The sequence below is a fragment of the Coenobita brevimanus genome, chromosome 70 (genome assembly GCF_032717465.1).
Source record: "Coenobita brevimanus isolate Jiangsu-jjx chromosome 70, ASM3271746v2, whole genome shotgun sequence".
Lineage (NCBI taxonomy): Eukaryota > Metazoa > Arthropoda > Malacostraca > Decapoda > Coenobitidae > Coenobita > Coenobita brevimanus.
Window position 1 is genome coordinate 54,652,611 of NC_137023.1, and position 25,418 is coordinate 54,678,028.

Genomic DNA, 25,418 nt, shown 5'->3' on the forward strand with positions numbered 1-25,418 from the left:
CCTTCCTGCCTTTCCTACCTGCCACCCTGCCTACCCTCATTTCTGTCCTGACTGTTTCACTGCCTGCCCTACTTATCTCTGTCAATCTCTCTACCTTCTTTGTCTCCTGTCATGCATACCACCTACCTAACTTCCTTCCAGCCGTGTCTGCTTGTCTGCCACCCTGCCTACCTACTCTTTCGTGGTATGTCTTGCTCCTAGTGCCTACCTGCCTTACACCTGTTTTCATCTTGCCTCACTCCCCCGCCCACCCTGCCTCAATCCCAATACTGCCTTACCCTAACCCTGCCTCAGTCCCGTATCTCACTCCCACCCTGCCTCAACTCACTCTGCTGCACTCCACCCTACCTCACGCTATCCTGCAACATTCTCACCCTGCCTCACCCCTACCCTGCCCCACCCCCACCCTGCCTCACCCCTAACCTAACACAGCCAAGCCTGACACAACCTAAAATAGTGTAACTTAATCTAACCCGTCACAATCTTAACCAACCATCCCACAGCCTAACTCACCTCCTCCCCGCCTCATCCCACCTGACGTCACTCTCACCCCGCCTAACCTCACGCCCACCCCACCTCACCCTACCTAACCTCACTCTCACCCCGTCGAACCTCACTCCCACCCCACCTAACCTCACTCCCACCCCGCCTAACCTCACCCCCATCCCGCCCAGTGTGCTCGTCTTCCCACACTCAAACTGTCCCGGGTCTGTCCACAGTAGTAGCATCACGTTCTGCAAATAATTTCAAGAGTATGTGAAGGCAACTTTTTCTTTCTTTCTTCCCTCCATTCCTTCTCTCCCCTCTCCCTCCCCTCCCTTCCCATAACCCCTCTGACCCCTCCCCCCCATTCATATAAACTCCTCCACCCACAACTTTCCTTCTACTTCCCCCTCCCCTCAACCCTAGCTCTTCCGCCTCCCTCTCTTCCGTCCTCATTTCTTCCTATTACTATCCCCATCTCTTTCTTTTTTCTCCTCCTCGTTCCTCTCCCCTCCCTCTTCTTTTCCTTCTCATCCTTCTTTCCTTCCCCTAAATTCATCCCTTCCTTTTTCTCTTTCGTTTCTTCTCCTTCCCTTAACTCCCCCATTTAACAATTTCCCTCCCTATGCCTCCCCCCTTCCCTTCATTCTTTCACTCTTATCTCACTTCACTGCTTCCCCTTCTTCCTCATGCCCCTCCATTCCTTTTTCCCCTCTTTCCCCCCCCTTTCCTTCCCTTTCCCCTTCCCTTCCCTAAACACAACTTACTTCCCTTCCCTTCCCCCTCCTCTCAGCTTCTTTCCTGCCCCTCCATTCCTTTTTTCCCTCCTCCCTCCCCATCCTTCCCCTTCTCCTCCCCTTTCCTAAACCCCTCCTACTCCCCTTTCCTTCCCCCTCCTCTCAGCTTCTTTCCTCATCCATTGCCCTTGTCTGGTAACAAAACAAAGGGAGAAATCTAGAGACGCGGTTCTAGAGAAATTAGCCTGTCTTGGAGCACGTCTGGGTAGCCTCCTCCGATGTTGCCAAATGTTTCAGCCAAGTTTCGCCCTACTTAGTTTCTTTTCACCTGATGGAACTGGATCACTCACCTTGAAAGTAAGTTCCGCATTCTTGTCAATTAAGGAAGCTCCCTAACACCTCATCCTAAGCGATTTATTTTTGCTTATTACACCTTGCTTGTCCTCTTCTGTATTGCTTAAATCATTCTAATATCGCCATACTCAGCATAAACAACGTACAAAACGATATCACCCGGCCCTATCCAAAAATAAATCGGTAAGGAGAAGGTGTTGGGGAGCTTCCTTACCTGACGAGAATACGGGCTCTGGTCCTATTTACGATGAGCCTCAGGTGTGGGATAGGAATGAGTCTCCTTGGTTACTAGTCAAATAAGCTGGAATGGGTTATAGATCGTCGTGACAGGATAAATAAAATAGAATATGTCGGTCATGGCACAGGGAAAGATATATGGAGAGGTATAGTCAAAAAATCACTCCTTAGGTGAGTCAAAGAATGGACATAGCAGGAATAAAGAAAAAAGAAAAAGAAAAATGACATTCCGAATGAAAAAATTGACGATAACTTTTTGTTTCTGTTGCCTGATATTGTGGACTCGACCTTCACATCTCTCTCTCTCTCTCTCTCTCTCTCTCTCTCTCTCTCTCTCTCTCTCTCTCTCTCTCAACACATACATATATACATACATACAAGCACACACACACACATACACACACACACACACGCAATCATACCATTTGTTTGGGTATTTGTGTATGTTTATGGCATGTCGGTGGATGAGGACAGATGTGAGAAGAGTCGAGGAAAGGAAAGACGAAGGAAACAGAAGGGAGAAGAAAGGAAGGAATGGACAGAAGAGGGATGGATGAAAAGAAAATGGATGAAGAGAGGTGAGATAAAGAACAGAAAAAAAGAGGAGAAAGAGAAGAAAAAGGAAGAAAACGAGAAAAAAAGAGATGGAAGGAGAGGTAGATGAGTCATAGGAAACGGAGAGAGAGTTAGAGAGAAAGAGGTACAAGGAGGAAGGAAATGTCAGAGGATAAGTAGAGAGGATAATGACATGAAGAGGTATAGGGGAGATGAGAGAGAGAGAGAGAGAGAGAGAGAGAGAGAGAGAGAGAGAGAGAGAACAATAAAATCAATGGCACTTACAGCGTTCAAATCTCTCAGAACGTAACCCTTTCAATCCGATGGCTTTTTCTTGCTACTTTTTTTTTTTTCGGATTCGGGAAAGTTTCTTGGAGTGATGGTGTTTATGAAGCCTATATACGGAACCCCTCCAAACCGAGAGGACCTTTGCAGGGTGAAAAATATCGTGTGAAACAGCAAGAACAAAATGTGAAATATGAATTGACAGTGATGGGGTTAACGTCTCACAACAGCCAAATGAGGCAGTGAAAATGAATATAAAATGCTATCGGTAAGTCTTGTAATTGAAACCTTCATATACAGATGGAAGTGTGTATATGTACTGTATAATGTGTGTGTGTGTGTGTGTGTGTGTGTGTGTGTGTGTGTGTGTGTGTGTGTGTGTGTGTTCAGTTACAAAATTCTAAACATCCTTGTCAGACCACGGCTGGAATATGCCGTTCAGTTTTGAGGCTTGTATTATAAGAGACTGAAGATTTCGTAACGTCTTTTCCTTAACGACTTCAGCACGCTCCACCTCACCACCCTCTTGCATGTTACTGATGCAAACTACAATATATCAGTATTAAAACAATAGATTTACAACAGATTAACAGTGAGAAAATGTTAAGGTTAATTTACAAGATTAATTGCTAAAGAAGGGGTGTTAAGAATTCCCCAATGCCATTAAGACTAAGGGCCTGAGCTTCACAATTAATCGGGATATTATTAATGCATTAGTTACTCGTAATTACGCCATTTAAGACGAACCTATTAAGAAATATTACTAAATCCACTAAATGTTCACAAAAATCAAACTTGTATCAGAGCTAAAATTATTGAATGTTTTAGCAGCAATGAAAGATCTGGTACTATTGAAAGCAACATTATTTTTTTAAACATAATGGCAACTACAGTCAGTTATCCATGAGAAATTATGACACACACACACACACACACACACACTCTCTCTCTCTCTCTCTCTCTCTCTCTCTCTCTCTCTCTCTCTCTCTCAGGAATGACCGTGATTATCTACCCGGATCAATAATAACCACCCCAACCCGTCCCAAAATGAAGACATTCCTAAAACCAACTCGCTCTGATTCCTGGAAATTCCTCTTGGCTGGGACGTATCGCTGAGACGGAGGGGGAGGGGGAGGGATTGGGGGAGAGAATGAGAGCGGGGGAGATGGTAAAGGAGATGGGGGGATATGTGGAGAAAAAGGGGGGACAAAGAGAGGGTGTGTGCTGGGAGAGGAAGCATGGGAGAAGAAGGGAAATGAGGGGAAGAAAAAGGGATGGAGGGAAGGAAGACGGAGGAACGAGGAAAGGAAGACGGGAAAAATGGAAGCGGAAGGGAGAAGGAAAAGAGGGGAGAGGAAGGGGGAACGGAGGTAGAAAGACCATGAGGGAGAATGTAAATGGGTGTTGGGGAAGGAAAAGTCGAGGAGGAAGGAAAACAGAGGAGAGGGAATGGGAGTCAGGGAAGGACGGAAAGTGAGTGAATGGTAGGAGAGGGGAATGAAGGGGTGGAAGGGGAGAAAACAGATTAACAGTGAGAAATGAACGAGGATTGAGAAGGGAGGATACGAGTGTGGGGAGGTGTACGAGAGGGGAGGGAGAGGGTTAAGGAGAAGACAAGAGCGAGTGGTGAGGAGGGACGGTGAGCAGAGTGAGGTGGAGAGGGATGAGTGGGATTTTTGCAAGATTAACCCTTCAATGCAGACGAGTATATTCAGATTAGGACACACACACACACACACACACACACACACACACATTACCCTGTACATAAGAAGACGAAAGAGACTGTATATAAACAAAACGCACACACGACTTAAACACGTACACACACTCTCTCCTGTACACATAGTTTACTCAGGCTCTGTACACACTGTCATCACGTCCCTGGGTGTACACAGAAGGTTATAATTGGTGCACACAGTCACTGATATGGCTGGTCACTTCCTTGTCTACACACACCGATATATCCACACACAAATATGCACACACATAAACAGGCAGACTCTCACGTACACAGCAAGAACGATCACACACACACACACACACACACACACACACACACACACACACACACCAATATACGAAATCCCAGCTAATACCATCACACTCACACTAATCCTTAAGTGGACTCTCCTATAACACGTATTCAATATGGACGGTGGGTATTAGCGCCGAAAGGGTGAGACGTCAAGGTGTACGGTCTGTAGGGGGACTATTGGGTCTAAGAGAATGGACCCAAAGACGGAATATATAAACTTCACAGACAGACAGACAGACAATGAACAAACAAGCATAGAAGAGCGAAAGCCACATAAACCAAAATTGAAAAAAAAAAAAAAAAAAAAAAGACAGCCAGACACACACAAAGGAAGATATACGGACAAAATGGGGATACACAGACACACAGACAGACAGAGGCAGACAGGCGTAGTCGCGGATACACAAATATATAAAAACTGTCATATTTTCCTCTCTCTCTCTCTCTCTCTCTCTCTCTCTCTCTCTCTCTCCATTTCAGCTTCCTTTTCCCTTAAGCCATACAACAAAGGATGTCTCTTCGTGTCTCCCCGTCCCCTCCCTTCTCCCCCTCCCTCCCTCTCAGTCCTCCTCCTCCTCCTCCATTCCCTATACTTCCCTCAGTTCCTCTCCTCCCCCACCCCTCACTATTCTACCTTCTCTCTAACCCTCTCCTTCATTTCTTCCTCTCCCTCTTTCATTCCCTCCTTCCTTCCTTCCTCCACGACTTCAACCCCCCTCTCCCCTCTGCCTCCCCCCCCTCTCTCTCTCGCTCATCCCCCCGGCTTCACCCCATTCCCCCACCTCCATCCTTCCTACCACTATTCTCCCACTGTTCCCTCCCCCTCTCTCCTCCATTCTCCCTCCCATCTCCCCCCTACCCCTCCCTCCTCCCAAACAAAGATACATCAGACTCTTGAAATTCCTCCTTTTCTCCCTCCTCGCATCTCCTTTATCCCTTCTCCCTTTCCTTCCTTTATTCTCTCCCTTTCCTCCGTCTATCCTCTTCATTTTCTCTCACTGTTTCTTTCCATTCTTTCCCTCCCCTCCCTTTCCTAATTCCACTTTTACCTCACTCTCTTTACCTTTACTCTTTCTCGTCCCTCCCTTATTCTTATTGCTCTCTTTCCCTCCCTCTTCTCCATTTCCCTCCCCATCTCCTCCCCCCTCTAACCTCCTCTAAGCTACTCAAATCTAACCTAATTTACTAAAACTTAACGAAACCTACACAAGCTAATCTAATCCTATCTATGCAAAACTAACCTTACCTACTTTCCTCCAATTTAACCTAATTTTGTCTAACTTTAACTAACCTAATCTGATCTAAATTAACCTACCCTAACCTAATCTAACTTAACCACACCTAAACTAACGTAACTTACACTAACCTAGCCTAACCTAATCAACTTAACCTAGCTTACCCTAGCCTAGCCTACTACTGCTGGAGTTATTTGGGCAGCCTAGCACGTAACATAGAGCCAGCCATCTCAGTTTCCCTCAGTCATAACCACAGCGCGCACACACACGCGCACACACACACACACACACACACACACACACTCTCTCTCTCTCTCTCTCTCTCTCCTCCGCCCGTTATCTCCCTTCACCCCTCCCCTCCTACATCTCCCTCCCCATCCCTTTTCTCCCTCTCCTCTCCCCATCCCTCCTACTCTCCTTCCTATCCCTTACCACAGATTCCTCTCCACCTCCGAATTACCCCTCTCCCTCTCCCACTCCCTCTCCTCCTGTACGCCTCCCCCAACTTCAATTCCTTCCTATTCCCCATTCTCCCTCTCTCCTTCCTTCCCCACCGACTCCCTCACCCAACCCTCCTTCTCCTCCTACCCCGTTCCCTCAGTCCTTCTCCCACTCCCTCCCACCCCATTCCCTCAGTCCTTCTCCCCCTCCCTCCCTCCCCATTCCCTCAGTCCTTCTCCCCCTCCCTTCCTCCCCATTCTCCCCCTCCCTCCCCTTCCCCGCGTTTGTTTACATTAGCGTCAGGCCAATATCCTCCCGAGTCTTCCCGCTGCCACCAGGAAACGGTCCCCGCCACCCGGCCACTGAGGCGTGAACACAAACACTCAGGACAACCCCATACCCCACCCCGTCAGCCATTTTGGTTACAGGGACGTGGAGAGAGACACCATGAACTACAGCACTTTTGGACATATTTCTTTTCCCCCGTCCGCCATTTTGGTTCCAGGAATGTGAAGACAAAGATACTCAGGATGACAGAACCCCTGGACAACCGCTTATTTCCCCAACTATGGACCTTTCGACAACTCCTTCATCTCCTGTCCGCCATTTTGGTTACAGTGCCGTGAAGACAAAGGCAACCCCAAAGTCAGAGGACTCTTGGACAGCCTTGCCACTGTCCGACATTTTGGTTACTGTGGCCACGACCATACGATTTTCAGTACTGGAGACAGCCCTCCGAGTGAAGTGGCTACACACACGCGCACACGCACACACACACACACACACACACACACACACACACGTACGAGTTGAGGCTTTGACGAGTGGGGGGCGACCTTCGACGGAGCATAAAGAACGTGAGGGGGAGCTGACGGGTGGAGGTAGGGAAGAAATATGGAAGCGATGGGGAGGGGTGGGGGAGAGAAAGAAATGGGGGGAGATATGGTTGGGACGAGGAGTAAGGGTATACCTAAGAGTATCTGCCTATCTATCTACCTGTGTGTGTGTGTGTGTGTGTGTGTGTGTGTGTGTGTGTGTGTGTGTGTGTGTGTGTGTGTGTGTGTGTGTGTGTGTGTGTGTGTGTGTGTTTAAATGTACATCCACGCATGTATACAAAATTAATGAATGTTAGTGACCGGCTTCCACACGTCTGAGATGGACAAGGAGCTCCAACATACACCATCAAAAAGTGAGTTAAGTCCATCTGATTTAAAGATCTGAGGAACATCATCTTACTGAAAAAAAAAAAAACACTCCCTCCCAACCAGGGCTACAGATATAAGCGTGAGAGGCTTTGGGAACAAGAGAATCTACACCAAGAGCGCGCACGCAAAAACACGCGAATATACAGTAAAATACAGCTGCACTCACTTAAATGTTTGTGTATGGGCTGGACACATAGAGAGGTGATTGGCAGACGCGCACATTACTAACCTGACCACCAAAGAGTAGGGATATGTTCATGTGGGGATGTGTTGAGTGGTATGACCGCCTAAATGGGAGAGTATCTGTGTATCTGTTACTGAAGGATGCTTGACGGGACGAACATGTGCAAACACCAGGATACACTGCACTACTACACCCACTTCCATGAACGCCCCTGATTGGGATCGAACCCAGCACAAGGCGATGTACTGGCAAACACACTATATATCCAAACATCCTATCATCGAAGCAATAAATAAACAGGTAAGTAAAATGAAATAAGTAAAGACATGTACATATATAAACAGACATACATGTAGACAAATATAGATAGACATACACACAGACAGAGATAGATAGATAGATTGATAGTCAGATGGATATATATAGGGAGAATGAAAGAGAAGGATCAAAAAGGAAATAAGACAAAGAAAAAACAACAAAAACAACAACCAGCTGGGCCCTCTGCCAACCCTGTCGCCATCCAACTCGCCAGAAAATTCGCTATAACATAAAGCAGAAGAAAATGATGGGCTAGAGGGCGATGAGGGGGAGGAGAGGTGGCTGTTCCAGGAGTAGGGGGGGAGGGGAGGGGTAGCAGTTTCAGAAGAGGGGGGGGAGGGAGGATAGGAAGGAGGAGGTTTTGAAATGGACGAGTCTTTCTCCGTTTCATTTCCCATTTTCTTTCCTTTCGTTTTCTTTATGGTTTGTGACTCGGTCAGCTTGCTTCTCCCGGTTTTATAATGTGTTCTCTCTCTCTCTCTCTCTCTCTCTCTCTCTCTCTCTCTCTCCCCAAGGAAAGTATGTTTTCACCAGTTTGTTTGTCTGATAGGAGTATTACTCAAAAACTAAACGAAAGGTTTGGACCGAATTTGGTGGATAGATATCCCACGTCCCAGGGAACAAACGATTAACTTTAGGGACCGATCCGGATTGTATTACAGACTCTGGATCCGGAAAACACTTTTTGCGAAACCCTAATCATTGACGAGAAAACCTAACCCATTATGAGGAGTGGTTTGGAAATTACGTCGCCCTTGTTGGAGAGATGCGCTCCATTGAGTGCCCCACTAGATACCTATTTTTTTCACCCCCTCAACACTTCCTCCAACTTTCCAGCCACTACTTCTTTTCGTTCTTCTGTGCCTATTTTTATTTCAGTCCGTCCTCCTCCTCCTCCTCTCCTTCTTCTTCTTTTTCTTCTTCTTCTTCTTCTTCTTCTTCCTCCTCCTCCTCCTCCTCCTCTTTTTCTCCTTATTCGTCTCCTCAGATACACAAGAAAACATCGTCCTACGAAAGCTCTTTTAAGTCCTTTGTGTGCTGAGAGAGAGAGAGAGAGAGAGAGAGAGAGAGAGAGAGAGAGAGAGAAAGAAACATATTCATCTAATTTTTCCTCCATTTTTTCCTCCTGTATTTCATGGAAGTCTTGGTGTATCCGTCTACATTTAAAATACACCTCTTGAGCAGGGTTGCCAAGGTCGCGGTTTTCCCGCCAAATTGGGCTCGTTTTGAAGCTCTTCCGCGGGCAGATTTTACCGGTCGCGGGTTGCGGTTTTTTGGGCTGGTTTGAAAACTGTCGCGGTTGTTTGGGCTAGTATGGAGTTAAACCACATCACGACAATATACTGAGAGAGAGAGAGAGAGAGAGAGAGAGAGAGAGAGAGAGTTTAAACATATGGCGGAGAGAGACCCCCTAATACTCCCACAGGGACCAGTGGATGCAGCCAGTGCGGAGACTCCGGAGTTTTGTTTTATCCCAATTATCGTTGGATTCGTTGCCAGCAAGCACTGCTGCAGTAGAGAGGATTTTCTCTCAGTATAATTTAGTGAAAAGTAAATGAAGAAACAGACAGCAACATGAAACAGTTGAAAACACTCTTCATGTTAGAGCAATATGCGGACATAAAATCTGTTGTAATGATTTCACAAACAAAATTATGTTAGCAAATTTCACATATGACGTACACAGCAACGAAACACAGTGATGATGATCATATAGATTTTTGAATAATATAAGTGTGATGGAAAGTTGACTCAGAGGGAGAGAAAATACCTTCACTTGCATGTTGTATTACCTAGTGTAATGATAAGTATATTTCAACAGAATCAGTGTTGTTTTATGGGCAATAGTGTTTTTATGGGAAATAGGGAAAGTTTAAGTGAATCAAGTGATCATTTCAGGCATTAATAGGGACCTATATATGAATTATTAATATAAAACACTAATTTCGCATATATAGAGGATTTTTAAAATAATTATTGGTGTTGGGCTACTTTTGGGCTGGTTTTCAGTTGGGTTTCCGCGGGCAGAGCAGGGTGCGACTTGGCAACCCTGCTCTTGAGATCGGGGTATATGGCTGTATTTACTGTATCTTGATGCATATGTATTTTGGGGGGCTGTAACAAAGAGGGTGTGGGATTCTGGGGTCTGTAGTTTTTGTATTGTGTGTGTGTGTGTGTGTGTGTGTGTGTGTGTGTGTGTGTGTGTGTGTGTGTGTGTGTGTGTGTGTGTGTGTGTGTGTGTGTGTGTGTGTTTTAAATTGAAGAGATTACACCCACAATCTGAAATTCTGTTTACTATATCGACTTACTTTGATTTGTTCGGGTACAGTTGAAGACAATAATAATAATAATTGTTCACTATTCAAATAATTATGGATTTCAAACATAATACTCTGAAAAGTTTGTGAAGCTCCGAAGATACCACTACTGCGTTTCAAAAGTTAATGTTCAGTGTTTGGCTACTGATCGTTCGTGAAGTGAATCAAGTGTACATAAAAAGATACAAGCTGGTATTCGCGTGTTTATTTGCTCTCTCTCTCTCTCTCTCTCTCTCTCTCTCTCTCTCTCACACACACACAGGCTCATAGTGTTAGTTTAGAAGTGACCGATTAATTGTGATAACTGATCCTGGCAGATTAATAAAAAAAAAAAAAAATTGTGTTGATGTGGATGTGATTGGAACCTATAAGAAAAATAATTTGAGAACGTTTGGTCTTTGGAGAGGATGGGTATTGAGAGAGTGATCAGAAGAGTGTATGTGAGTATGTGAGTGAGGTGGAGGGGGAGAGGAGGAGGGGGAGACTAAGATGAGATGAAGGGATGGAGTGGAGAGATATATGAGAGAAGGGTGTGTGAGTTGGAGGGAAGGCAGTCACATGCCAGAGGACAGTGCGACGTGGAGGCGATGTGTTTGTGGCCACCCCTTACGTGATTACGGCGTCTGGCAATGGGCAATGGATAGACAGATAGACGAACAGAAATAGATAGACAGATTTCCGTCGTATGACAAGAGTAAAACATGAAATAAAGACAAACACACAAACCCCACACAACAAAACATGGGTTAATGGAGAAATGGAATCACGCTGAGCAAGCAATGACACACAAACAAAAAACAAGGACAAAAACAGCCCTGTCACCATACATCAGGAGGATTACTTAAGTCTACCCTATGTTCTTGGGTTTTTTTCCCGTTTTCTTTTTTATTCACTGATTCTCGAGGGAAATATATTATGCCTTCCATTTAGCCTGAAGGTAAATCTGGAACTGGAATTACGAGTTTGATATATACCATTTATTTTTATGCATAGTATTATTTTTTTGGAAGTGAGAAGAGAAGGATAATGAAGATATACAGACTATTTTTTAAGGTCTGTTTGTACTTATTTCTTGCTATATTCTTGCTTCATTTGTTTTATTCTTCTCTTCTCTCTCTCTCTCTCTCTGACCAACACCACTGACCACTCCACCGGATATTAACCAACCACAGTCCCGTCTCACCTGTGGCAGACCATTGGGTATACGTACGGCCTACTTGGATATACACATCCATATACGTATTCATATTGTATACGTCAAAGCACTAATATAAGACCTTCCAGAGAGTATATTCGCGGTCATTAATCTCTTTACACGTCTGAGGCTTCAATAAAAGGTTTGTTTTCATCTGGCGGAACTGGTCCAACTTCACGACTTGAATATTAAGTTGTGGTTGCATGAAATCTGTTGAGTCTTGGTTATGGGGTAGGGATGAGTCTCCTTGGTTACTAGTCCAATCAACTCTCCAGTCTTACTACAGGTGGTCATCTGAAAAGGGTAGTCTTAAATTACACAGAATCAGTATTAGAAAGACGTTTATGCTCTCTCTCTCTCTCTCTCTCTCTCTCTCTCTCTCTCTCTCTCTCTCTCACCGTTGCGTCCCGGTTGATGGACTCTTGCGCAACCTGGCCGCAAAGTTTTACCTTCCTTTGCAAATTCTGTCCTCCTTTGGCGAATTCTTCCCTCCTTCCCTCCCCGCCCTCTTTCCCCCCTTCCCTCTCTCCCTGCCTCCTTCCTCGACCCTTTTTTCCCTCCCTCCCTCCCTCCTTCCCACGACCCCCACCTTTCCCTCTCTCCTTCCCTCCCGTTCTGCTACCCTCCCTCCCTTCCGTTCTTCTGCCCATTCATATCTCTCCCTTCTCTTTTTCTTTACTTCCTTCCCGTCTTAATCATTCAGGACAGGACGTCTTAACTTATTCTTGGCATCTCCAGACGATTTTCTTAAGCTCAGAGGAAATCTTTGAAAATGGAGGGGTTTGATTCAGCTCTCACTAACCCTCTCACGTCGACACCTCCAATAAAGCTTACAATTTTCTTTCTTTTTTTTTCTTTTAAATCTACAACTTGGTCCTGTCATGAAATTAAACAACCTGTAATATCGTGTAATTTTTGCGTACTACAAAACTCGAGCAGTTACAGTACGATGGGACTGTTAGGGTGTCCTGAAATGCTGTTACAGTAATTCGTAACTTTGTATTCGCTGTCGTCTTGAGGTGATGGAGTTTGGGTACACTGTGCTCATTTTTTTTTTTTTTTTTTTTGTTAGATTTCTTTTTTTCTCTTCTGTCTCTCTAGAACTGCCACTTTCTTCCGTCAAGGTGGAGTGTTCTTTTATACTGTCACTTCTGCTGTTTTCCTTCTTTTGTCACTGCTGCTAGGCTCTCTCTCTCCTCAGACTTTCACTCGCCCTGTGCTGCTGCTCTCACTGGGCTGTCACTGTTCCTGGCTATTCATACTTGCTGTGCTGTTGCTGTTGCTGCACTATACCTCTGCCCTACTATCGCTGTTATTGTGTTTCTCGAGCGTCACTGTTGCTAGGCTGTTACAGTGTCTTGCGTTGGCGTCGCATCACGTGGCGTTACGCTTGGGAGGAGACAGGTAACACGGACAGGTAACACGGACAGGCATATTGCTCTAGTGACACCTGCGACGAGGAACTTAGACAAACCGTGACTTCCCTTCTCTATCTCGCTCCTGTCAACTTTTTTCCCTTCTTTCTCACTAGCTTACAATTCTCTCTCTCTCTCTCTCTCTCTCTCTGTTCTGTTAATCTGTTTTCTTAAGATTAAAATTCTTGAACACCTTCCTTCGTTTATCTTTTAGTTACCCCTTATGAGTTCCTCTTTTAAGCCATGTATTTTTTTCTTATTTCCATTCCTCCTCTTCTCATCCATCCACACTTCCTGCTTTTCATAATTCCTTCTTCTCCTCACGGTATTTCCACTTTGCAAGTCACTCCTGGCCGAGAGAGAGAGAGAGAGAGAGAGAGAAACTATAAGGGTGACTACATCATATAACCATCCTAGGACTCTCACCCTAAAGTACGCCACCCGCTTATTCCAGCGTCTGTGCGTAAAACTGGGGGGGGGGGGGATTCCTACGCCATTACGCAGGGAAGGGGAAATATGTAGGGTAAAGGAGGGCGTTCACCTCACCTATATCCTGCCGCTAATTGGCCACACCTGAGTCACGCTTACCTGCCCTGCTAACCCCCTCCCCCCAACTCACCTGTTTGTCCTTTCTCGCTACCGGTTCTCTCTCTCTCTCTCTGTTTGTCCTTCGTTGCTACCACTACCGTTTCTTCCCCACCTTTCTTTCTCTGTAAGGCATTTTCATAAATTTAATACATGAGGTAGTGGCAATTTCTGGGTTTCCTCGCATGAATTATTTTTGCCATCATTTTCTACGCCACTCCATAACACCTTTTCTTTCATACCATCCCAGCCACCTGTTAACTTTCCTTTTTTTTTTTTTTTTTTGATTCTCACCTGCCATGATTTCTGCATATGTAATTCCTAAATTCTTAACTGCCTGCCGTCTCTGTTCGTTGGTGGAAATATGAAGGGTGGGATCGTCAATGTGGGAGTGGACAGGGTTAGATGTACAGCTCAGATGAATGGAAGGAAGAGAACTGGTGAAAGGACATAACCCTGAGGAACACCACTCGTACAACAGCGGCCGTCTTTCAAATAAAATGTGCTCTTGTATCCCGACACGAATGGATCTAGATTTTGACTCCCTTGTCGGACTTTATATTTTGGTAGGGGCAAGTATTCAAGTTTCCAGCCCTCTATTTCATCTTTCTGAAATGTAAAAGACATCAAAATTACGAGGTTAACAACTCCCTGCCCTCCGCTCTCATTGCATCCATCACCTAGAACCTAATTTCATCCAAGACTTACCTATCCCTCTGTAATTACCCGTCCCCCTTCCCCTTCCCCCTCCGCCCGGGCAGGTAGGCAGCGAGGTAGATGTGGGTGGGGGGCGTCACTCCCCGTTTCCTTAATGTTGCCTCCTTTTTGATGGTCACTTCCGCTCCTGCCCAGCAACACCTTACCTATTGCCCTCTCCCCCTCCCCCCTTCCCTCTCCTTCCTTCCCTCCATTACTTTTCCTCCTTTCCTATTTCCTCACGTCTCTACCTTCCTCCCTCCCTCCATTATCTCTCCAGCGGTGCCCCCTCCCTCCGTCCCTCCTTCCTTTCAGTACCTTTCAAGCTGTTCCCTCTACTCCTTCCCTCCCTTCCTCTCCCCCTCCCGTGCCTTTCATTCTGCCCCCTCCCAATCCTTCCCTCCCTCCAATACCTTTCCTCCTTTACCTCCTTTCTTGCCTTCCTCCCTCTTTCCCTTCCAATACCTTTCCTACTGATCTCTCTCCCTCCTCCTCTTCGAATATCTTCCCTGTTCCTCTCCCCACCCCACCATGGTATTCTTTCTCCCCTCTCTCCAATACTTTTACAACTATCCCTCCTTCCGCCCTCCAGCATCTCTCTCTCTCTCTCTCTCTCTCTCTCTCTCTCTCTCTCTCTCTCTCTCTCTCGGGTATTGTAGAGCTGCCCACCCATGTCACGCGTGTGCAAACCGGTAGCTAGAATACACACCGGTACAAACTCACTCACTCTCTCTCTCGTCGTTATAAACATTTCGATAAGCATAAATTATGAGGCAAAAATGAATTCTTTCGTTTACCATTAAAGCGACCCTCCAAACCGAACATACCTGGCGCTTACCACGTCATCATTCATTATTCATTCATTCACCTACTCACTGTCTGTCCTAAGCGTCCATTAAAACCAATCAGAGGTAAAAAGTAGACAGATTAGACAGATTGATAGACAGATAGATATAGATACGATAGACAGATAGATATGGACAGATAGATAGACAGATAGACGGATGATTAGATAGATGGGTGGATGGACAAATAGACAAACAGACAGATAGAAAACAGGGCTGGCAGGGGTTTGGGATCTTTGTCAAGGTAAAGTAACCGCGGTATACACACCTACCACTACAACAAGCTGCAACATCACTACACAACAACACAGGGCGGTAATACAACGACCACCACAACACCTTCCACACTTCAAAACTAAAAGAAACACTCATATTAGTCGACTAAAGGAACACTGAAAAGAAAATGAAAAAGATGCATTAGGTTATTGCTATACTCTGTTCACTCTAACTTGGCCTAAAACTGCCATCTCTCCATGTTGAATGCTGAGCTGTAACAAGAGATTAACACTAGAATATGGTGCTAGTCACGAAGCAGTGGTATGGAAAGAATGTCGAGCCACCGTACTGTCTTTTTCTGGCGTTGTTCTACGTGAGGTAAGGTGCAAAAAAGATGAAAATTTGGGTCAAGTTAAAGTGAATGGAGTACAGCAGTAGTTGCAACCTCCAGGATTATCTGACTGTGAACCCAGTGGACTGCAGGCCAAAATTTCCCTTCTTTCGCAGTCCACCACCCTCCTTTCAGGGATAAGGAGGGGAAACTGAGGGACCTTTGTATATATCCTGGCAGCTCCTCCACCAAGTCACATAAGTGCCACCTCGTGAAGGCATCCCTCTCCACCACCATACATCAGATTAAAAACAGGTAGCAGCTAATACACACACATCGTTCTTTGCATTTTTTTTTTTATAACAGAACAGAGGACAGAAAAACAAATGAATAAAAAAAATCGGAATGGAATACTTTTGTCACATAAATACAGAATATCGGGGAAGAGTAGTTTGTATTAACCTCTTCAGACCTAGGACGCCATATCAATTCAATTCTTGATGCCTCCTTACGATTATAGTCAAGATTTTTATGCCTCAAACTTTTTAAAATGAATGTCAGAGGTTGATTATAGAGACTAATTTGGGATATATCAGTTTGAAAAAAAGATTGTTATTGCCACTACTCTGCTGGTTCCCCCCCCCCTCTCTCTCTCTCTCTCTCTCTCTCTCTCGTTACTCCCCTTCTTTTCTCCCCCTTTTCTCCCCTTCTCTATCTCTTTCGTTACTGCCCTTCTTTCCTTCCCCTTTTCTCCCCACTCTCTCTCTCTCTCTCTCTCTCTCTCTCTCTCTCTCTCTCTCTCTCTCTCGTTATTCTCCTTCTTTCCTCCCCATTCTCCCTCTCTCTCTCTCTCTCTCTCTCTCTCTCTCTCTCTCTCTTCCAAGAACCAGTGGCTATTTACCCCCTTATCAGCCATCATTACCCTCTTCTTCCCCTTCCCCTCCTCCCTTTCCCCTCCCCCTCCCCTTCCCCCTTCCCCTCTCCCCCTCCTCCTCTTTGATAGAGGACATACAGAGGGGTGCATCTCATTAGGAGGAGGAGGAGGAGGAACGAGGAAGTCGGGACAGACTAGGAAGAAAGGAAGAAAAATAGGAAGGAAACAAGGAAGGAAAGATGGAAGGAGAGAAAGGAGGAAAAGAGGAGAGAGAGAAAAGAACGAGGAAAAAGAAACGTGAGCAAGGAGTGAAGCAGATGTATTAGAAGGAAGAAAAGAAGAAAATACAAAATAATACAAACGAGTACAAAGGAGGGTAAAGAGGAAGCTCCCTAACACCTCTTCCTGAGCGAATTATTTTTGGATGTGGCTGGTTAATATCCTCTTGTACGTTATTTATGCAGAGTATGGCGATGTTGGAAAGATTTATGTACAATGAAAAGGACAGTAAGGTATAATAAACAAAATAAATCGCTTTGAAAAAGGTGTTAGGGAGTTTCTTTAACCGACGAAAAACGGGTCTAAGAAAATGATAGCAAAGTAGGATGACAGAAAGAAATAGTGAAGAAGAGAGTGAGAGAAAATGTGAGAAAAAGGAAAAAAATACGAAAAAAATGGAGAAAGAGAGAGAGAGAGAGAGAGAGAGAGAGAGAGAGAGAGAGAGAGAGAGAGAGAATCAGCAGAAAAGTAGGAAGGAAAAGAGGGCAGGAAAGAAAGAAAATGCCAAGAAAAGCTAATAAGAAAGAGAGAGGAAAAGAAGAATAAGAGAAGAGTATAGGATGAAAGAAGAGAGAAGTGGAAGATTGTGAATAAGAAGGAATGAACAGTAAGTGATAAAAGGTGGACAAGTAGATGTATTTGAAGGAAGGAAAGTAAAGGGAAGAATGAATGAAAGACAAAAAAAAGAAAGGGAAAGCAAAAATAATAATAATAAGAGAAAGATGAGGGAATGAAAAAGGGAGAGGTGGAGATGATATATTAGAAGGAGAGAAGAATGGAATGTAAACAGGTCGAGAGGAAGAAAGGGGGGAAGAAAATAATGATGGCGAAGGAGAAAGAGAAAGGAAAATAATAAGAAAAGAGAGAAGACAGAGAAAAGACGAAAAGAGAAGAGAGAGAAAGAAAAAATAAGAAAAGAGAATGATGGGGGAGTGAAAAAGAGTGGGGAGGAAGACGTATTGGAAAGCTATCACGGTTTGCCTTAAATCTTTATGAGGCGGCCAATGAAAGGAGGGAGGGAGGAAAGAATGGGAGAGAAGGAGGGAAGAAGGAGGAGGGGAGGCAGGGCAGAGGGAAGAATGTGAGAGAAGGAGGGAGGGAAGAATACGAGGGATGGAGGGAAGAGGGAGGGAGGGAAGAATACGAAGGATGGAGGGAAGAATGGGAGAGATGGAAGGAAGAGAGAGGAAGGGAGGCACGGAAGGAGGAAGAATGTGAGGAACTGAAGGAGGAAGGAGGAAGGAAGGGAAGAAAACGAGGGATGGAGAGAAGAATGTGCGAGATGGAGGGAAAGGGGGGAAGAGGGAGGGAGGGAAGAATGGAAGAGACTGAGGGAAAGTAAAGAGAGAGAGAGGAAGAAGACGCGGGAGAGAGGCAAGAATGGGAGAGTTGGAGGAATGGAAGGAAGAAGGAGGAAGAGGGGGAGGGAGGAAAGAATACAGGATGGGAGAGATGGAGCGATGGATGGAAGAAAGAGATATCGAGAAGGAAGGATGGGAGAGATGGATGGATGGAAGGAAAAGGGAGGGAGGGAGGGAGGGAGGAAAAAATACAAGTGGGTGGTAAGGGAGGATGGGAAAGATGGAGGGTGGGAAGAAAGTAAGAAATGTAGGGAGGGAAGAAGACGAAGGTAAAATGATCGAGACAGAGGGAGGGGCAAGAGAGAAAAATGAGAGGCAAGGAAGGAAAGAAGGAGGGAGGCAGAGAAGAATGTAAGATCGGAAAGGATGGGAAGCAAAGAAAAGGGAAGTAGGAGAGAGACAGGAGCGAGGAAGAGGTATACGGGAGCCTCCTCAAGCCACGAGAACCAAAGTCAATGGTGTTTGTTGGAACCACTTAAATTTCCACCATCGTAAAATTCATCTTCCCTCAGATTTTCGTCCTTTTGCAGTTTATTTCACGTAAGTCAATGACAGAACAGTTTAACAGTACTGAAGAGATGCGGGAGATTCAGGGCTCTAACATAAGGCTTCGCTAAAGGCGCTGAAGTCTACATAAAGGATCTTCCGAAATGTATTAGTGAGTGACAGATGGACAAGGCCTCTCTTTGATATGTTCCCGCGTCTAAAAACACAGTGCTAAGTATCTACTGTGCATCTTTCAATAGCACTTTTTCGTGACTAGTATCATATTCTTGTGTTAATTTAGTGCTACAACAGGACATTCAAGACAGAGAGATGATAATTTTGTCAAGTTAATGTGGCAAGAGCATAATACAACACAACAGCACAGAAGGGGAAGGGAAGGAGAAGGGGGAGGAGGAAGGGAAAGGGGAGGAAGAAAGGGAAGGGGGAGGGGGAGAGGAGGAATTACACCTAACGTTTCCTTTCCTCTCTCCTTCACATCCTCGGAACTCATAAAGCCTTGTTCTTAATCTCACCATATCACGTGACGCTGGAACAAACAAATGATGAAGATGATGATGATGATGATGATGATGATGATGATGATGGTAGTGGTGGTGGTGGTGATAGTATCCTCCGTTAATTCTAACCTTTTCCTTAATTATTTTACTGATTTAAAAAAATGTTACTTGGTTACTTTCAACAGGGCTAAGAATAAGAGACAGTTGTGTGAGGATGGACTGACAGGAGAAAGGGTGGGAGGAGAAGCGAAGGAAAGGAAAGGAACAGTACGAGGAAGGGGGAAGGAAGGGGGAGACGAAGGAACTGAAAGAAACAGTGTGAGGGAGGGGGACGGGAAGGGGGAAGGACGGGAGGAGATGAAGGAATTGAAAGGAACAGTATGAGGGAGGGGGAAGAAAGGGGGAATGATGGGAAGAGAGGAGATTACGGAAATGAAAGGAATGGGGGTGAAGGGGGAGAGGGGAAAAAAATATAGGAAAGGTAAAAAGAGGGAAAGGGAGGGGATGGGAGACGTGAAGGAAACGAGGGGAAAGGTAGGAGGGAAAGGGAAATGAAGGAAGGGGATGAGAGAAATGAAAGTAAGGGTAAGAAGGAGAAGAATGGACGAGGGAATAAAGGTGGGCAGATGAAGGAAATGAAGGGAAGGGTAAAGGAGAGGAGGAAGGAAGTCGGAAGAGGGGATGTGGGGGGGAAGTGAATGAAATGACAGGATGGGAAAGGAGAAAGAGAAGGGTAGGGGTGATGAGAGAGAAAGGGAGATGGAGGAAGGAAAGAATAAATGGAAGGGAAGAGGAGACAGAAGGGGGAAGGGAAGGGGGCTGGAGATAAAAGAATGAAAGGACGATATGAAGAAGGGGGCAGGAAGGGGGTGGATGGGGGAAAGGAAGGAAAAAAGAGTAAAAGAAATGGACTGAAGGGAAAGAAGGGAGAGAGGGAAAGGGAAAGAAGGGAGGGAGGGAAGGGGGAGGAGGTGAAAGAAATGAAAGGAAGGGTAAGGGGGAAAGGGAGGGAGGAGTGCTGTAAAGTGGGTCACCCTCACGTAAAGGACACAGGTGAGTTTCCTCTCTCTCTCTCTCTCTCTCTCACACACACACACACACACCATATCCTGTGCAGGGAGTAAATGTGACGCCGCGAATATGGTTATGTAAGGCCGCTGTGCAGAAAAACGTACACACACACACACACACACACACACACACACACACACACACACACACACATCCTCTCCTCTATGACCCTCAGTTTTTTGTTGCTAACTGTTTTTGTCGCTTGTTACGTAGACTATTTTATTTTTCGTTGGGATGGCTTTACTGCACTGTTATCTGGGGTTGCGTGAGAGAGAGAGAGAGAGAGAGAGAGAGAGAGAGAGACTGCGTGCCCCTAATCTCTCCTGCAGGTGGAGTCTTCACCTGAAATCCAAAAAAATATTATAAGAAAATACACACACACACACACACACACACACACACACACACACACACACACACACACACACACACATAAAGAAGTCGACTAATCACAGAGAAAAATTGGTCAGATCTTAAATGACTCTACATGCAATAAGAAGGTTTTGAATACTTAGACGTTTCTCAAGACATTAGCTGCTTAGACGTACTTATAAGATGAAAGACAGAGGTACCTTATCATTCTTATCTTTCCTGCACCTTCCCACACTCCTTGATATGATGGCTCTATGATTTAAGGGGGAGAGATTGCATATTTTATCTACTCCGATGTGTTACCTTTCTTATCAGCCTACTCTAGACCTGGCAGTAGGGATATTAAGGCGTCTTTTGGCTGGCTGGTGACTCTTATCTGTGAGGTCCCTACTGACGATGGTGATAAAAAAAAAAATCTTGCTTTAATTTCAGAAGGCATACTTGAATGGTTGGACAACGGTGTAGAAGGAGGCAGTGGAATGAAGGATAAGAAGGATGGATAAGGAGGGATGGAAGGAAGGAAGGAAGGATGGAAGGAAAAATAAAAAAGGAAGGAGGGAAAAGGAGGAAGGAAAAAAAAGGAAGGGAAAAAGGAAGAAGGGACAGGAAGGAAGGAAAGAAGTGGAGGTGGGGGTGGGACAGGAATGAGGCAGTGAGAAGGAGGGAGGGGAGTTACGGAAGGATGGAGGGAAAGGAGGTGGGATGGAGAGAGAGAATAAGGGAGGGAGAGGAGGGAGGGATGGAGAGAGAGAAGGCAGGTCATTCACCCTAACCACAATTTCCTTTTCCTTGTCCAGGGTAAATAGGAGAGATGGTGGTGGTGTGGCGGCGGCGGTGGTGGTGGTGGTGGTGGTGGTGGTGGTGGTGGTGGTGGTGGTGGTGGTGGTGATGATGATAATGCAAATGTTGGTGATGCAATAGGAAAGATGACGATGTTAGTGTGGTGGACGTGGTGGCGACGATGGTGATGATGATGATGATGATGCAAGTGTTGGTGCTGCAATAGAACCGATGCTGGTGATGATGATGATGATGATGATGATGATGATGATGATGAAGCAACATTAAATTCAACATTTTTTTTTTATGCAAACGAGAGAACACCAGATACAAATCCCGCAAGTCATCCTTTCAAAATAATGCCGTACAATAAATAACAATAAATAAATAGATAAATAAATAAATAAATATGAGCCAATATCGAGTTTCTGTTCCCTCAGAGATGCCTGGACACATTGCGCTATACCCCTTCCCCCCGAGGACTTTTATTTTTTTTTTATTCCCCCCCTCAAGTAATTTCATTCGTTTTGGGAGAGACTGGTTGAGCTGGGGGGTGGGGGGGGTTAGGTATTGACTTCACTAACCCCTGCATGGCTAGAGGTGGAAAGAACAAACTACTAAAATGTGAATAATAGGGATAAAACATGAATAAAACACGGATAAAACGAATAAAACAGATAAAACATAAATAAAACAAGGATGATACGGGAATTAAACACGGATAAAACACAAAAAATTAACTAATAAAACACGAAAACAAAAACGATAAAAAATAAAAGAAGGACCAAACACTAATAAAACAAGAAATACGCATATAATCTCAATAAAACCCGGATTAAAACAAACGAGTAACACGATTAAAACACGGCTAAGCATGAATAAAGCACGAATAAAACAAAATACGTCTAGGATATTTAAGGTAAAGTTAAAGATCACTCAAGGAGGGAATGGCAGGCTGAGAAAGAGGGCCCTAGGGATAACCAGCTGTGTGGTAGATAGGATTATTATTATTATTATTTTTTTTAAGTTTTGTAGTACAGAGCTGGACAGAAAAGAGGTGGGAAAGTGTTGTCAGACGGGTGCTGCGTGTCCACTGTAAAGAAGAAAGTGCGCAAATTGTCCCATCGTCAGGGCAGAGATTAAAGACTTGGAATATACCCTTCTAAATTAGGCTACAGTCTAGGTAAGTCGCTTCTGGAAAAACAAAAACAAAAACAAAGGAGTGAAAGTGAGAAATTTCCAGAATATGACGTGATGAAAAGAGATGTCCTGATTTTTCTTCCAACCCATTTGCACCAGGATATGGGTCGAATTCTAAGTGGCCTTTGGAATTTTCGCAATATTTCTTCCTTAGCGATTTATTCTTCTTAGTGGCTTTGGAAATTTCTAAGTGGCTTTGGAAATTTCGTAACATTTCTTTCCTCGCGATTTATTCTTATAAGTGGTTTTGGAGATTTCTAAGTGGCTTTGGAAATTTCGTAACATTTCTTCCTTTGAGATTTATTTTTATCAGTGGCTTTGGAAATATCGTAACTACTAAACTTCAGCGAGTTATTTTGCACATTAAACTCAATATCTTCTTGTGTGAACTGATGTAAACTGTATCGATACTCAGACGATATATAAAAAAGAAAGAGACGGTTAAGGTATCACAGGTAAAATAAATCGCTGAGGTAGAGGTTTTACGAGCCTCTTATGTCACCTAGAATACGACCCATGTTGAGAACCAAATGACCAGTGACGTAATGAAACAGGATGCCCTTATTTTATTTATTTGTTTATTTATTTATTATTATTATTATTATTATTATTATTATTATTATTATTATCATTATTATTACTATTATTATTATTTACTTTTTTTTTTTGTTTCGCACGATCGGGAAATCTGCGTCTGAAGGCATCTGATTTCGACGTTCATTTAAGATGAAAATGACGTACTCTGGCTTCGTAGCGCCTCTTCCTTAGCAATTCATTTTCCACCTTAATATTTTTTTGCATCCTGCTTATATCGGTTCAATATAGACATAGTCTGTATCAACGATATACGGGAGAATACGGAGGTGCAATGTGAAGGATAAGTGGCTAAGGAAGAAGTGTTACGAAATCAGAAGTGCCGCTTACAGGAGAATACAATAACATACAAGAAGATACTTCGGTGTATTGCGCAAAATAAATCGCAAATGAAGAGTTTTTCTGAATAAATCGCTACTAAAGAGGTGTTAACAAATATCCAACGACCCAAAACTACTCCAGCCACGGTAAACAGGAGCAGCCAAGGCCAGGGACGGGTGTAAACAGTCCAGTAGCCACAAAGGAGCAGACGGAGGCGCAGGGGCGGTGGTGGTGGTGGGGGAGGGGACAATCTAGCGAAGTAGCAAAAAGCAGCGCGGGGAGGCTAGAGAGAGGGACCGCAAGGCAACGCTTCAACGCCTGTACGTCACGAAAACTGAACACCACACGCAAACACGCACCCCTACACACACACACACACACACACACACACACACACACACACACACACACACACACATGGATGCTTACTTAATTTACATGGATACATCGTTCATTTATTACCAGAATTTTGCAGTAATTATTCGGAAAAATCTACTATAATGCGCGTCTGTCTATCTGTCTATGTACACACACACACACACACACACACACACACACACAATACAGGGAAAACAAAATCAACTACAGCCCACAACAACATCAAATCCCAAAATACAACAGAAACGCCACAACAAAGCCTTGGGGACGAGAGAGAGAGAGAGAGAGAGAGAGAGAGAGAGAGAGAGAAACAAACCCATACACAATGCGTTCTTGAAATGCATATATACATAATCTTGCGGTACATTTTATTCCTCTGTATGAAAATGATTGTGTGTGTGTGTGTGTGTGTGTGTGTGTGTGTGTGTGTGTGTGTGTGTGTGTGTGTGTGTGTGTGTGTGTGTGTGTGTGTGTGTGTGTGTTCGTTGACGTCTGGCTTTTGAGGCGATGCACTGTGGGTAATAGGGCATGAGAGAGAGAGAGAGAGAGAGAGAGAGAGAGAGAGAGAGAGAGAGAGAGAGAGAGAGAGAATTACTACGCTATCGTTATATATACAAACACTTAAAAAAACTTATAAAATCCCGACTATACACTTACTCACACCACATCTCTATCAACAAAGACTACATCTGTTTACGAAAAAGCCTTGAGAAGTATTGTTAGGCAAATAAATATATGGATGGGGAGATAAATGGGTAAGATAGAGAGGAAGACGCCATCCCTCTCCATACATCTGTCCCCCATCTGTCCCCACCCCCCTCCTTAAGGATTTATGTAGGGGCGGTATGTTATTCTGGCCACATAAGTCTAATGTATGTGGTAGAGTCAGCCATCTCTTGTTTCCCTTTGCTGCTGATTTGTTAGATTGCTTGTGTTTTTCTCTTTATTTTTTTCCCCTCTTTTGTTTTGGGGTGCCCTATATTTCTCTCTCTCTCTCTCTCTCTCTCTTTCAAAAAATCCTTACCACTCCCTGACGATTTCATTCAACTGAGGACAAAACTTAATAGGTTAGACAAAGCCATCATTAACCCCTTCAGTACAAGAGGCCTAAGCTGAATAAAATCGTCTGGAAGCAGTAAGAGTAAACTACTGTACATTGAACATCACCGGGATTCTAGGGGTTAACGCGCCTCGATTCGAATCCAAGAGGTGGCAGGGGGTTTATTAATCACGTCGACGCTGCCTGGAACGTAGGGTGGTCTCCTTCGTCTTAAATGAACTGAATTGGGTTTGGCTATCCTCAGACCTTCCTTACCCCGGGGGCCAAGAGGGGGTAATAGGGGATTGGGTATTACTGTTCTGCTACTGTGGAAACAAGAATATAAAAACGACGTTAGTGTAGTGGTTAAAAATTCGGCGTTTAATAAGCGCTATGTATAAGGTATTTAGAGGCAACGTTAGCGCCACGAAATCCACTCTGCTCTCAGTGTATTGCATCCCCCCCAACACAC